Genomic DNA, 13,059 nt, shown 5'->3' on the forward strand with positions numbered 1-13,059 from the left:
GTGCAGGTTGTACAATCGGTCAACATCATGGTAGTGGTTGAGTATATGTTAATTCAGTTAATGTATATGCTGGCCACTTGAGTCTGTATCTCTGAAACTGTTGTATGCTCAGTAATATTGCTGTAGTCTAGTCCCAAGAGGACCAGATATCTGTTAAGGTCTATGAAGGGAGCAGGATAAGTACGTTTTCAATAAGGCGAGTTAATAACGATTGATGGGAGCCATGTTCACTTTGCAGGCAGGATTAAATCAGCAATTTAGAGTAACAATTTTCTGATGTGAGTGCACTAGATCATGGACTGACCGTTTTTAGGTCTCGGCCTGCGTAGGCTGCACTTGCGCATTCTCGCTGGTGAGACATTTTGTTTTACAGTATGGGGGGTTGAACCCGCCCCTCTTCTCCATTGGCTGGCTTCCTAAACCGAGGCCAGCCATTGGAGGAGAGGGGCGTCACTCCGTTCAAGCCCGGATTTGGGGTGGTGTTTTTTACGTTCTTTCTATTTTCTTTCTCTCCTCTTCCAATTGGATGGAATTTTACATTCCAGCCAATGGGAAGAGGAGAGAATGAAAAACACGCCCCCCAGTCCTAAAATGTCGGGGCTTTTTCGGAAGCCATTTCTGCTGGAACGCCACCGGAAGAAGTAGAGAAGCTGCCGAGTCCTCCGGTGAGTGCTCGCTTTTCTTGCCTCTGTTCCCTGATTGTGTCCGTTTTCTGGCGTCTGCCCCCTCGTTGTTCTTGCTTTCCTGCCCCCTCGTTCTTTGTGCTTGCTCTCCTGCCCCCTCGTTCTTTGTGCTTGCTCTCCTGCCCCCTCGTTCTTTGTGCTTGCTCTCCTGCCCCCTCGTTCTTTGTGCTTGCTCTCCTGCCCCCTCGTTCTTTGTGCTTGCTCTCCTGCCCCCTCGTTCTTTGTGCTTGCTCTCCTGCCCCCTCGTTGGTTGTGCTTGCTCTCCTGCACCTCGTTCTTTGTGCTTGCTCTCCTGCCCCCTCGTTTGTTGTGCTTGCTCTCCTGCCCCCTGGCTGTGCTTGCTCTCCTGCCCCCTTTTCTGCTTGCTCTCCTGCCCCCTGGTTGTGCTTGCTTTCCTGCCCCCTGTTCCCTCGTTGTGATCGTTTTTTCAGGCCTCTGTTCCCTGTGTGTGTCTCTGTGTGTGTGTCTGTGTGTGTGTGACTCTGTGTGTGTGTGTGGCTCTGTGTGTGTGTGTGTGTGTGGCTCTGTGTGTGTGTGTGGCTCTGTGTGTGTGTGGCTCTGTGTGTGTGGGGCTCTGTGTGTGTGGGGCTCTGTGTGTGGGGCTCTGTGTGTGGGGCTCTGTGTGTGGGGCTCTGTGTGTGGGGCTCTGTGTGTGTGTGTGGCTCTGTGTGTGGGTGGCTCTGTGTGTGTGTGGGTGGCTCTGTGTGTGTGTGAATGACTGTGTGGGTGGCTTTGTATGTGTGTGTGGGTGGCTTTGTGTGTGTGGCTCTGTTTGGGTGCAAATGCAATAGGTCTCGCATTTGCGAGCGATTAAGCTATTGGCATTGTAAATTACAATGCCATTTATTTATGTTTTAAAAACAAAAAACATAAATAAAAATAATGTCATGAGCAATGCCAATAGCTCTAACTTTAAGAATGGGAAGACCATTGCATTGTAAATGCTTGTTTTTCTTTACCGTCATTACGTAATTGACAGGATATTCAGTCTGAGGACTGTTACCAGTTGCTGATCAGATGGTCCAACTGGATCTTAAGGATGCCTTATTCGTTGTCCCTGTTCATCAGGCAAACAGGAAATTTCTTCAACTCGTGCGATTAAGATATAATTTTCAACATACAGCACTTCCATTTAGCATTTTTCTGCACCAGAAATTGATAAAACCAGCTGAATATCACTTCAGATTTAACAAACCTAGTACTAATGTATCTAGAATACACCATTCCAATGACCCAGTATTAGACAAGGCTTCGCTCTCATCATTTATCGTATTTCAACCCTGATGATGGGTTTTGGATATGCTTAATTGATGTGAATTTGAGCTAGAGGTTGAATCCGAGGGTACAATTACGTTTTGATGAATTTGAAGTAAGAGGGACTTTCTCTCAAGGAAAATGGAAAGCTTTTGGGTATTATGACTGGGCATAACTTGAACCCAGATGAAGAGATGCATAATGATTTTATGAACAGTTATACTTTTACACCAATTCCTATCCATCAAACTTGTATACACTGGTGAGAACCTTAGAGGTTCCCCACCACAAAAGTTAATGACACCATCAACCTAACCTTGACTGTACTGTCAGAAGAGACACATTCCCAAAGTAGCAAGCCATTTCTGGGTAGGTCACTCTAATCTATGTAACTTGTACTAATTCTGTAATGCTAGAATATTTTGAAATATTGCAATCATTGGTCCAGTGGTACTCCGTGCTTTGGAAAGGCCTGAGAGGTGCAGAAGACCAAACTCTAGGCTAGGCCAAAATGGTGGTTCTGGCTGCCAAATTCAGAACATATGAGGTCAGGGACAAGGCCAGCGAACTGATATAATGACTGGCAAAGAGGGAGGTGGAAACAAGATTCATCCTCGGAATCTGTATTGAGGGTCACGGCTTGGTCAATGACCCAATGGGAATAGCTTCAGCATTTGCAAATTACTAAAGAATATTATATTAGACAAGGAATCGTCCGACTGCAGTGGTACAAAGCCTACCATCGAGGACTTGCCCCATCCCAGTTAACTACCCGGAGATAGAGAGGCATTAGATCAGCCAATATCTGAAGATTAAATCTGAGTGCAATAAGCAGTATGCCTATCGGGAAAACCCTGGGTTTCCCAATTAGTTCTACAGTTGTCCTTGTTATACCAGGAGGCCCTGCTGTATGATTTCCGCGGTGCCCATGTAGTTGTCATACATAAACAAGGTAGGGGGCGTGGCTGGCCGGCCAAGACGGCAGTCGCAGCCTGATAGAGCTCCGGTCCATCTTGGGGGAGAGTTATCCTGAAGGCGCATTTCCAGCGGTGCCTATACCTGCAGGGGGAGCTGCGAGAGGCCCTGGGCGAGGAGAGACAGAGGTGAGGAGCCATGCCGGGAGCTACGAGAGCTGTCGCACTTCGGCGAGACCCAGAGGCATCCTGCGGGTGCTGAGACCAATGACGCAGCCGGCTGGCCGCTGCGGGGGGCTGAGCACTGAGCACGCTTCGCAACTGCCGGACCCTGCGGGTAGGCCTTACCGTACGACGCTGTGGTGGGCCCAGGGTCGGGGAGGAGCAAAGGAACCCGAGGGACCGGAGGCCCATCTGACTCACCCACTAGGACCTAGATGCGGGCCGCGTGGGCCGGGTCCCCCGTTGCTATGCCCCGTCTGCGACTGCTGTGAGACAGGTTGGGATCGGCACGACAGGGGAAACACCCAACTGCGATGGCGGAGGCCTGGGTGGGCCGGTGGCGGTAAAACGCCTTCCTGTTTTGTGCGACTGCGGGCAGGGGAGTGAGCTGTAGTCACCGCTGCGGACTTGTGGAGCGGTGCGCCTGCTTGCTTGGACTGAAGTGCGGCCTGCAGGGGTCTGCCGCCTGCTCCCGTGGCGGTTTGATCCGTACCCCCTTGCTGCCACGGGCTGGAATAGAGACCTGTGACTGCTGAGACGGGGATACGCATTCCTGGGACCCGGCGGTGCCACCGTGAGAACGTTACCCCCTCCCCCCTGAGGGGTGGCCCTTCCCCCCCTCCCTGTTGCTTGGCTTGATCTACCCCTTGCCTGGTTTTGGATCACGACGCGACGTCCTCGCTGGGCCCTGGCTTGTGTCACCGGTCGATGCTGGTCCTGCTGAGGGCTGCTTCAGATACCTGGGTCTCTTGCTTCTGGGGAACCCGCCTGGAACTGTCTGCATTGCCTGCGCTGGGAGCTGTTCTGGACTGTTGCGTGGTGGCCTCTCCTAGTTTGGCGGGCCTGGTTGGGGTGGATTTTCTGCCTTCATCTGGCCTGTTACCCACCTGTCTCTATGGGCAGAAATCGGACGAGGGGTCAGGACCCACGAAGTAACTCTGCTGCCCCCCGCGTCATGTCGGGCGACGCCAGCGGGAGTTCCTCGCCGGGGGCCCCCTCGACTGGCCACGATGATGGACAACCTCCGGATAAATTGGACCTGATCCTTTAAGAGATCCGTGACTCGAGGGCAGCGATGGAGCTACAACTCGGCACTCTTACTAGTGGCTTGACCCTCCTGAAGGCAGACCATGGCAAACTGGCGGATAAAGTTAAAGAACATGGCCGAACCCTAACGGATCTTACCCCGACGGTGACGGAGCATTCCGCCTCCTTGAATCAGCTCCAACAGCAGGTCACTACGCTCTTCGATCGGGTGGAGGATGCCGAGGGGCGCAACAGGCGAAACAATATATGCGTTATTGGCCTGCCGGAGCACTGTGAAGGGGCTAAAGTGGCGGAATTTATGGAACAGTGGTTTAGGGACCATGTGGCGCCGGAAGGACTTTCCCCGTATTTTTGTGTGGAACGGGCGCACCGGATCCCGGCTGGCCAACCTAAACCCGGAGTGCCACTCCGACCCTTGATTGTGAGGGTCCTCAATTATAGGCACCGGGATGTTTTGCTGGTGAAAGCTCAGGAGAAGGCACTCATTCAATTCGAAAACCACCGGGTGTCCTTATATCCTGATTACACACTGCTGTTCCAGAGACAGTGATCCTCTTATCTCGCAGTGAAGAAGAAGCTCCAGACTGCGCAACTCAAGTATGCATTGTTATATCCCGCTCGCTTGAAGGTCATTCATGGGATGAAAACGCTTCTTCGAAAGCCCTGCTGACGTTGAAGAATGGATGGAAGTAATGTGTATAGGCTCCAGCCAAGTCAGCGCCTCGGAGGGATTCACGCAAGGCTCGGGGAAGGCCTCTGAACGGTCCCCCTACCATTCCCCGAAGCTTGATCGCGGTGGCAGAGGCGCTGGCCCTTCAAAAGAACAACAGCGGAGAGACCAAGAGGGGGCGGTGGCAGCGGTCGGAACATTTCGGGAGGACCCGCACAAGATAGCCATGGACTCAGAGGACAGTACCCTGCATTCAGATTCTGAACACAGTGCCATATTGTTTCCCACCCTTACGCCTAGAGCGGCTGATGACTTACTGGATAATTGATTGGTGATACTGTATCCTTATACCGGCTTGAGCTATACATATGTACACTGTTATTGTCATTGCTGTGTTGCTTTGAACTGAACAAACGGTTTGTGCCTCTGCGAAGGGGTCTACGAGACTACAGTCGAAGTCACGTTTGGAATAAGTATTGTGTGTTGAAGTGTTTGACAGTACACCTTATGTGTGCGTTTCATAGACTTAGTGATTCCGTTGTCAAACTCGGGGGTTAGGGAACTCCCGATTGTGGTAGGCCCTTCCGGAGGACTGGAAACACTTTGCCACTCCCCCTCATACTTATACTCATGGCTTTTATCCCCCCCAGGGATGGAGTACCGTAGAGCCGTCGGGCATCTATGGCTGACTGGTGGATGGCTGTGTGGGCGGCTAGCCACCTCCCTCGTAGCGTACGTACGCTCATTTGTTCTAGGTTTTGCTTGTTGCAAAACTGTTGGGCTCAGCGCGGTTCTAGCGCTATGCCGGGTTTAGTTCACGTTCTTGGGGATAGGGATTCCTGGTTATGCTTACCTGAACGCTTGCCACGAGAAAAGCTCCTACTTTACCATGAGCGACATGGCTCGATTGGTTAAACCTCCGGGGTCCTATAATCTGGTTACCTGGAACGTAAGAGGGTTGGGTTCCATCCAAAAGTGACACCGCATTCATGCATTCCTACTTCGCCACCAAACACACATTGCGTTCCTCCAGAAGTCTCACCTTATGGAGGCTCAAACACAGAAAATGCGGAAAACATTGAGGGGATGTAATTATTCTACAAACTACTCAGCCTTTGCTAGAGGGGCTGCTATTTGGATACGTCCTGTGGTTCCATTTGTTGAAAGTGAGAGGCATGTGGATGGTCAAGGGAGATATATTTTAGTGAAGGGAACGCTAGATGGCTCCCTGTTGATTCTGGGGAGTATTTACGCCCCTAATTTCGAACAAGACAAATTCCTGCAGAGGCTGGGGATGGCTCTGGCGGACTGGGATGGAGTCCCCTGGGTTCTGGGAGGGGACTGGAATGTGATACTAGTTATAGGATTGGATAGATCGAACCCCCCACTTCAGGCCTCCTCCACAATTAGACTGAACGGTTTACCTCCTGGACAGACGGCTGGTCTTTATCTGATGCCTGGCGGACACTCCTTCGCACACATAAGGAATACTCCTTTTACTCCCCTATGCACAATCTTCACACTAGAATTGACTGCTTCCTATATTCTAAGGCCATTATCACGAATATGGGTGGGTCGGAATACCTCGCTAAGACCTTCTCCGATCATAGGCCCCTCACACTGATGCTGCTCTGGGGCAGGGTACCGACCCCGGTACCTACCTGGAAACTGAACCCACGGTTGTTAGAGGACGCTCCCTTTCGTTCTTCCTTGTCCACCGCTATCTCTGACTACCTGAGGGAGAACTGGAACATGGCCTCCTCGAACCTGATAGTATGGGACGCCTTTAAGGTAGTGATAAGGGGGACGGCGATAGGTCAACTGGTAGGTGGCAGGCAGGAGATACACCAAAAACTGAAGGACATGGAGAATAGACTGCAAATACTAGTAAGGGAGGTGGCCCTCGATCCCGGGAAAAGAGCAGAGTTACAAACAGCCCACATTGACCACGCTGAAACACTAGAAACTGTCAGAGGGATAGACTACAAGGAGTACATAAGCCGGAAACACACTGAGGCGGATAGACCTAGTACGTTGCTTGCCCGACTGGTCAGAGACCAGCCTGATCCACCCCACATCACCAGCATAGGCGACCGGATGGGGGTCATGGTTCAAACACAGGCGGAAATAAATACCGCATTTCGTGCTCATCTCCAAACACTCTATTCACTCCCCGAGCCAATAGACATTGAAAGGATTATGAATACCTGCAAGACCTGCCATTCCCGACACTATCGGAAGCTACTAGGAAAGATATTGATGGCCCCATCATCCAATCTGAGATCCACTCAACAATTAAGGGTTTAAACCGAAATAAGATACCTGGCATGGATGGTCTCCCCGTGGAGTTTTATCTCACATATTCGGACCTCCTCGTCCCGGTACTAGAAGCGGTCTTTAAGGCGGCGTCCGATGCGGGTTGCTTGCCTGAATCCACCATGCAGGCGCTGGTTGCATCGATACCAAAGCCCGGGAGAGATTATTTGGACATGACCAATTATAGACCCCTTTCTCTGCTCTCGACCGAATACAAGATATTAAGTAAGGCCCTTGCAAACCGGATACAATCGCACCTCCCCACCCTTATCCACCACGACCAGTGCAGATTCCTTCCAAATCGTAGTACCTGAACACTCACCACTTGCACTCGATAATGTCGGCTGCTACTGGTACCTTCCCTCAGGCGGGATGTATAGCACTGGAACTCAAAACAACAAGCATTCGACTCCCTGTCTTGGGAGTTCATGTTTGAGTCCCTAAAACGTTTTGGGTTCCCGGACAATTTCCTGAGATGGATTAGCCTACTTTACACACGTCCCAAGGCCAGGGCTCACACTGGTAGATACATCTCGGACAGCTATGAGGGGTGGAAGATGTTGGTTCTTTCTTTGGAGAGGAGGTGCTCCTCGACCACGATTCATTCATGCAGATCACGGGCGCTCCACCTCGTTTATATCTGTTACATGCCACGGTAGCGCATTTCATTAGGGCCACCTGGGCACCACAACAAATTAAACCCACACAACACGAACTAGTACACCTATTATATTACATGGGACCGGGAGGGCATTTGGTCCGCTGGCTTTATACCGGGATAAGGACACATGCAGCGATCCCTCTCGCGGCCCTGAGAACTAGATGGGTTGACGATACAACCACAGAAATAGCAGATAGAGCATGGCAAACTATACTGGAACATCCCAAAAGGGTATCACGCAATGTCATGCTTAAATTTATTCAAACAATGGTACTCCACAGAGCATATCTTACCCCCAAGAGAATACATCTTATGTTCCCGGATTCCTCTCACTGCTGCCCTCGCTGCGGGGAGGACGAAGCGGACTTTATCCATATGATATGGTTCTGCCCACGCTTACGCGATTACTGGAGTGAGATCTGCCGAGTCCTTAACTCCCTGGCACAATTGCCGGCCCCTACTGAGGCCTTACCCTGTTTATTGGTGTTAATACGCCGTTCCGGGAGGCAGAAAGTCAGATTAACATTTACAGACTTATCATATGTTTTGGCCATTAGGACCATAACCATGAAGTGGAAGTCCCCCAGACCTCCCTCAGTACCAACGTGGCAGGCTGAGTTGCTACAATGGGGTAGAGCGGAAGGGGCGGCCCTTCGTAGGGAGGAAGAGAGGGGGCTACGTAAACATTCTATAGCATTGGAGTGGGAAGCTATGCTGATCGCCCTAGAGGCAATGGACCTCTCCCCAGCTTTAGTGGCTAAGACCCAGTAGGACACATTTGCCCTCACCCTGTAGTCTAAGTGCTACCCGGAGTACCTACGGGCAGTGTGAGTTCGGGATGGAATGACCAGGAGTGGGTGGGGGGTGGGAGAGGTTAGGCTGGGACGGGTTAAGTTAATAGATTTGTTTATTGTAAAAAAAAATGTACGTCAATGTACTGACAATCGGATTGCACATTGAATGGTCCTGCACTGATCAGATGGAGGGCGATCGCGATATGCTGTTTATATGGACAGAGGATACATCGTACTGTACATGTACAATGATTGTAATTCGTTGCTTTTGATCGATCTGAGATTGGGGAGAAAAGTGAAAATGACTGGCTATGCTCTTAATTACTCTGTATTTTTTCACATGCCAAGTTGCAGTCGATAGTAAAGTGTGTTAAAAGAAATACATAAACAAGGTAAATCTACCCTTGAATGTGCCTCCTACCACCCAATCTCCCTGATCCAATACCGTATTGCTTCTTTTGTCACAGAATACAAAATCCTTGCTAAAGTGCTGCCCACGCACCTGGTGGGAGTGATCCGCACCTTGGTACACTGGGATCAAAAAGTCTTCATGCGCAGGAGGGGCATGCAGCATTGTATACTCCACCTACATGTGTTGCAGCCAATAATCTCGATTGATTTCGAGAAGGCATTTGATACGATCGAACGGCCCTATCTGATGGCTTTCCTCGAAAAGATGAATATCGGTCAGAGATTTTGTGCTATTGTTAAACTCCTCTATAAACTCCCATGGAAAGCAGGGTGGGTGAATGGAGCGATATCTCCCCTGTTCCCAATAAGGCGGGCCCGAGGCAGGGATGCCCCCATCCCCTCTCCTGTTTGCATTAGCAGTTGAGCAGCCGGCAGAATGGATACGCATCAACACCCGGTTCTTGGGAATCCAAGTACATAGAGACCATGAAGCGCTATATGCAGATAACTCCTTACCATATATTAGATGCCCAAAGTACACCATCCCCCGCCTAATGCAGATATTAAATATATATGAGGAAGACTCAGGCCTTAGGGTTAACTGAGATAAATCAGTGGTGTTCCTTGGAGGGGCCTGGGAAGGAGGTCTACGGCCCTTTGCGGTGGGCCTCTGCCTTTAAATACCTGAGGATACATGCGCCCCTAGATCCAATGCGCTGCCAGGAACATAATATAGATCCAATCCTCAGCCAGCTACACTCCCAGTTCGATGCATGGGACAAGTTGCTGGGTTTGATCATGGACTGGCTGGGCTGGGGTGCCCTTTTTACAGTGATTGATCTATCCCAATGGCTATATCTCCTTCACAATTACTCACGTACCCTCCCTGGGGGATTCTTCACCTAACTACAAGCTACTATTATATTTCAGGTGAGAAAGCCCCCACGATGGCATTCAATAAATGTGTGCAGCACCCATATGGTGGGGAGTTGGGGCTGGCGGACATTTGAGGATACTATCATGCCTCACAGTTATTGCCTATTAATGACTGGCTATACGCCGATAAGGTGGAATCCTCCATTCAGTTGCAGGTGACTTGGGTGGGTTTACCGATGCTCATTGCACAGTTATATAGCCACAGGGTGTCCAGGGATCTGCCTGAGGTTACCTGGACCATGACTGCTTGCTGGCACAAGGCACTGCGAGACATGACATAGTGTGGGAGGCTTACTAAGCAAACCACTCTATGGTTTGGGATGCGGCTACCTGCGGTCCCTGATCTGGGAGTATTTGCAGAGTGGGAAACTATTGGGATCTCTACAATAGGTGACATATGGGAGGCAACACACATTAAATCTTTTGGTACGTTGTAGGATGAGCTTGTGCTCCACAGAACACATTTTCTTTATATCTCCAGCTCCGGCATGCCCTGGAGAAATCAGTTGAACGGTATGGGGAGATTCCAGATTTTAACTCAGACCTAAGCTCAAACCTAAGCTGTTGATGGAGCGGCGAGGGGGAGAGGCCTTCTCCTCTATCTATAGAACTCTCATAGTTAACATGCCGGACCCGATGCATTTACTGAGGGAAAAATGGGAAAGCGACCTTGGTCCACTGGAGGAGGAGGACAGGGAAGAGGAGAAAATGGCATCTAGGGAGCTAGTGATACTGGTTATGCTCCGCCTCATCCAGTTCAAATATTTCCACAGGGAGTATTTTACCGCCGGTACGTTTACAAAAAATGGGAAGGAGCCCCACCCCGGCTTGCACTAAATATGGAGGAGCTGAGGGTACTATCTTGCATATGGTATGGGAGTGCCCAGCAATAGCTAGATATTGGTCAAGGATACATGCAGGATGGCTGAGGTAGTGGGCATATCCATTGAGGTCACCCCCTGGATGGTATTACTGGGAATAATGTCAGGCTGGGAAGACATTGGGAGCACTGGCCTTGATGATTGCTAAATGGGGGATAGCACAGAAACAGAGAGCAGCTTCTACCCCAACTGTGGCAGATTAGAAGAAATATTACACAATCTAGTACCCATGGTGGAATATGGTGGACTAGCTGGAAAATGGGACTGCAGTGGTGAAGGGTGAGGGAGGGTGGGTTATTTTTTGTACTAGAAGGGATGGTTGGGGCAGAAACACCAGGTGGGGTCAGCTGTATTGTTGTTGTCTTTCTGCTGTTCTACCTGCCTAGTTTTCCAGGAGAAAGTTAATAAAAAGAGTTTTTTTTAAAAAAGATTCCAATCATCAAGGCACGGATCTATCTTTTCCACATACATTGAGATTACATATCACTCTCTTTAACACATGAAACCACGGTGTAGACATATTTCACATGCAGAGTGGCCCAAATGTAGAAGGAATGTTACTCACTCTCTCCGATTATGCCGCAGTACCTCTCGGATACTATGTGCGAAACTTTGAAAATATTTCAATGAAAATGTTTTTTTTCTCTGGCAATAATGAAAATAACGTATGAATGAACTATTTCCTGATTGACAATTCTGTGTTACTTAAAACTATGCCTTGGCTAGGTGAAATCAATATTTATATGTTTTACATGCAGCGTAACCCACATGCATTAGGGAAGATAGTAGTCCTCTGAGTTTGGTTCTCAGGCCCTCTGAAATATATATTTAATTTTTTTGAACAGCTGCAAAAAACGTACTTATTTTTCAATGATGACAATGAATATAATGTATGACCAACTTCATCGCTGTGATAAAGAGATGTTACTTTAAGGCATTAAACTCCCTTTCCACTCAAACAACTGTTAAAACTCACTCAATAGATGACTAATCACTACAGGCTGACAGAAATAAACTGTCGCTACTAGAGCCACACTTGACTTTAACACCCCCTCATAAAATAGGGTACGCACCTACTCCATTTACTGAAATTAAAATTACTATTTAATGATAGAACATTTCCTGTCATAAACACATGCCTACAAAATATCTCCTATGGACCAACTTCCTAGACAATCCAGATGCCAAGTACCTAAAGTACATTATCTAAGGAAGGCTCCAGACAGTCACCCTCCATAGACCACTTCTCCCACCTCACAGAGCGGGAGGGACAATAATGAGAATGGGAAGTTCATTCAAAAAGTTAAAGAATTCCTCAAAAGTGAATATAGCGGAAAGATGGTTTTATAGTTTTAGGTGACCTGTGTATACGCATTGTGGATAGGACAATTGTGTGATTTATATGGAATTTTTTATGATGTTTTAAGAATTGTGATTTTATGATTTGCATTTATGTACTTTTAAAAACGTTTAAAGACCATTGTTCTAAATAAACTTGTTCTTGTAAAAAAAAAAGAAAATTAATTTTGATAGAATCCATTTGACGCAAGGACTAACAACATACCCTTCTGCACTGACTGCACTCATTTTCTGCCACCAACAGGTAAGGGCTTCCTCCATGAAAGCCAAAATGTTTCTACCCTGGATTGCCCTCCTCCCCTAAGATCTAGCTACCTTCTCGAGGACCATACATTTTAGTTTCCAACAGTTCTTTCTTGGGAAAATAGTCTGTCTTCCGCAAATTATACACTTGGCCATGATGGTAATTCTTTGGTGCATGACACAAGTATACAGTGTTACACAAGTGCAGGAGAAACAACACTGCTTGCACAGTCAGTATGATGGGTGCTTTTGCGTGAGAACTAGTGCTAACTATTCCATGTACGTTTTTACAAAATTAACTTACGCACAGGGTTTAGATGAACAGGACGAAACACATATTTGCTGTTTCTCTGGAACTCTGAAATTCTGAAGTCTATGATCATGATGAAACAAGGATTGTGCAAGCAAGAAGAGTAAAGACTACACTAAATGAAAAGTGTTTATGGTCATTTGACCATTTGAATTATTACGCCAAACTCAAGATTTTCAAACTGTACAAATACCTTTACATTATAACAAAGCATATGATTATTAATTACACTTGTGGAATTTCCAAACTGTAGACCTTTTGATGTGTCCATCAATATGTCTTCTTCTTCACACTTTAGTCATCTGTTACAAAACCTATTAGGTTAGTTCGAAGACGTTATCAAATTGGGAATTCTGGA

The sequence above is a fragment of the Lissotriton helveticus genome, chromosome 12 (genome assembly GCF_964261635.1).
Source record: "Lissotriton helveticus chromosome 12, aLisHel1.1, whole genome shotgun sequence".
NCBI classification, from domain to species: domain Eukaryota; kingdom Metazoa; phylum Chordata; class Amphibia; order Caudata; family Salamandridae; genus Lissotriton; species Lissotriton helveticus.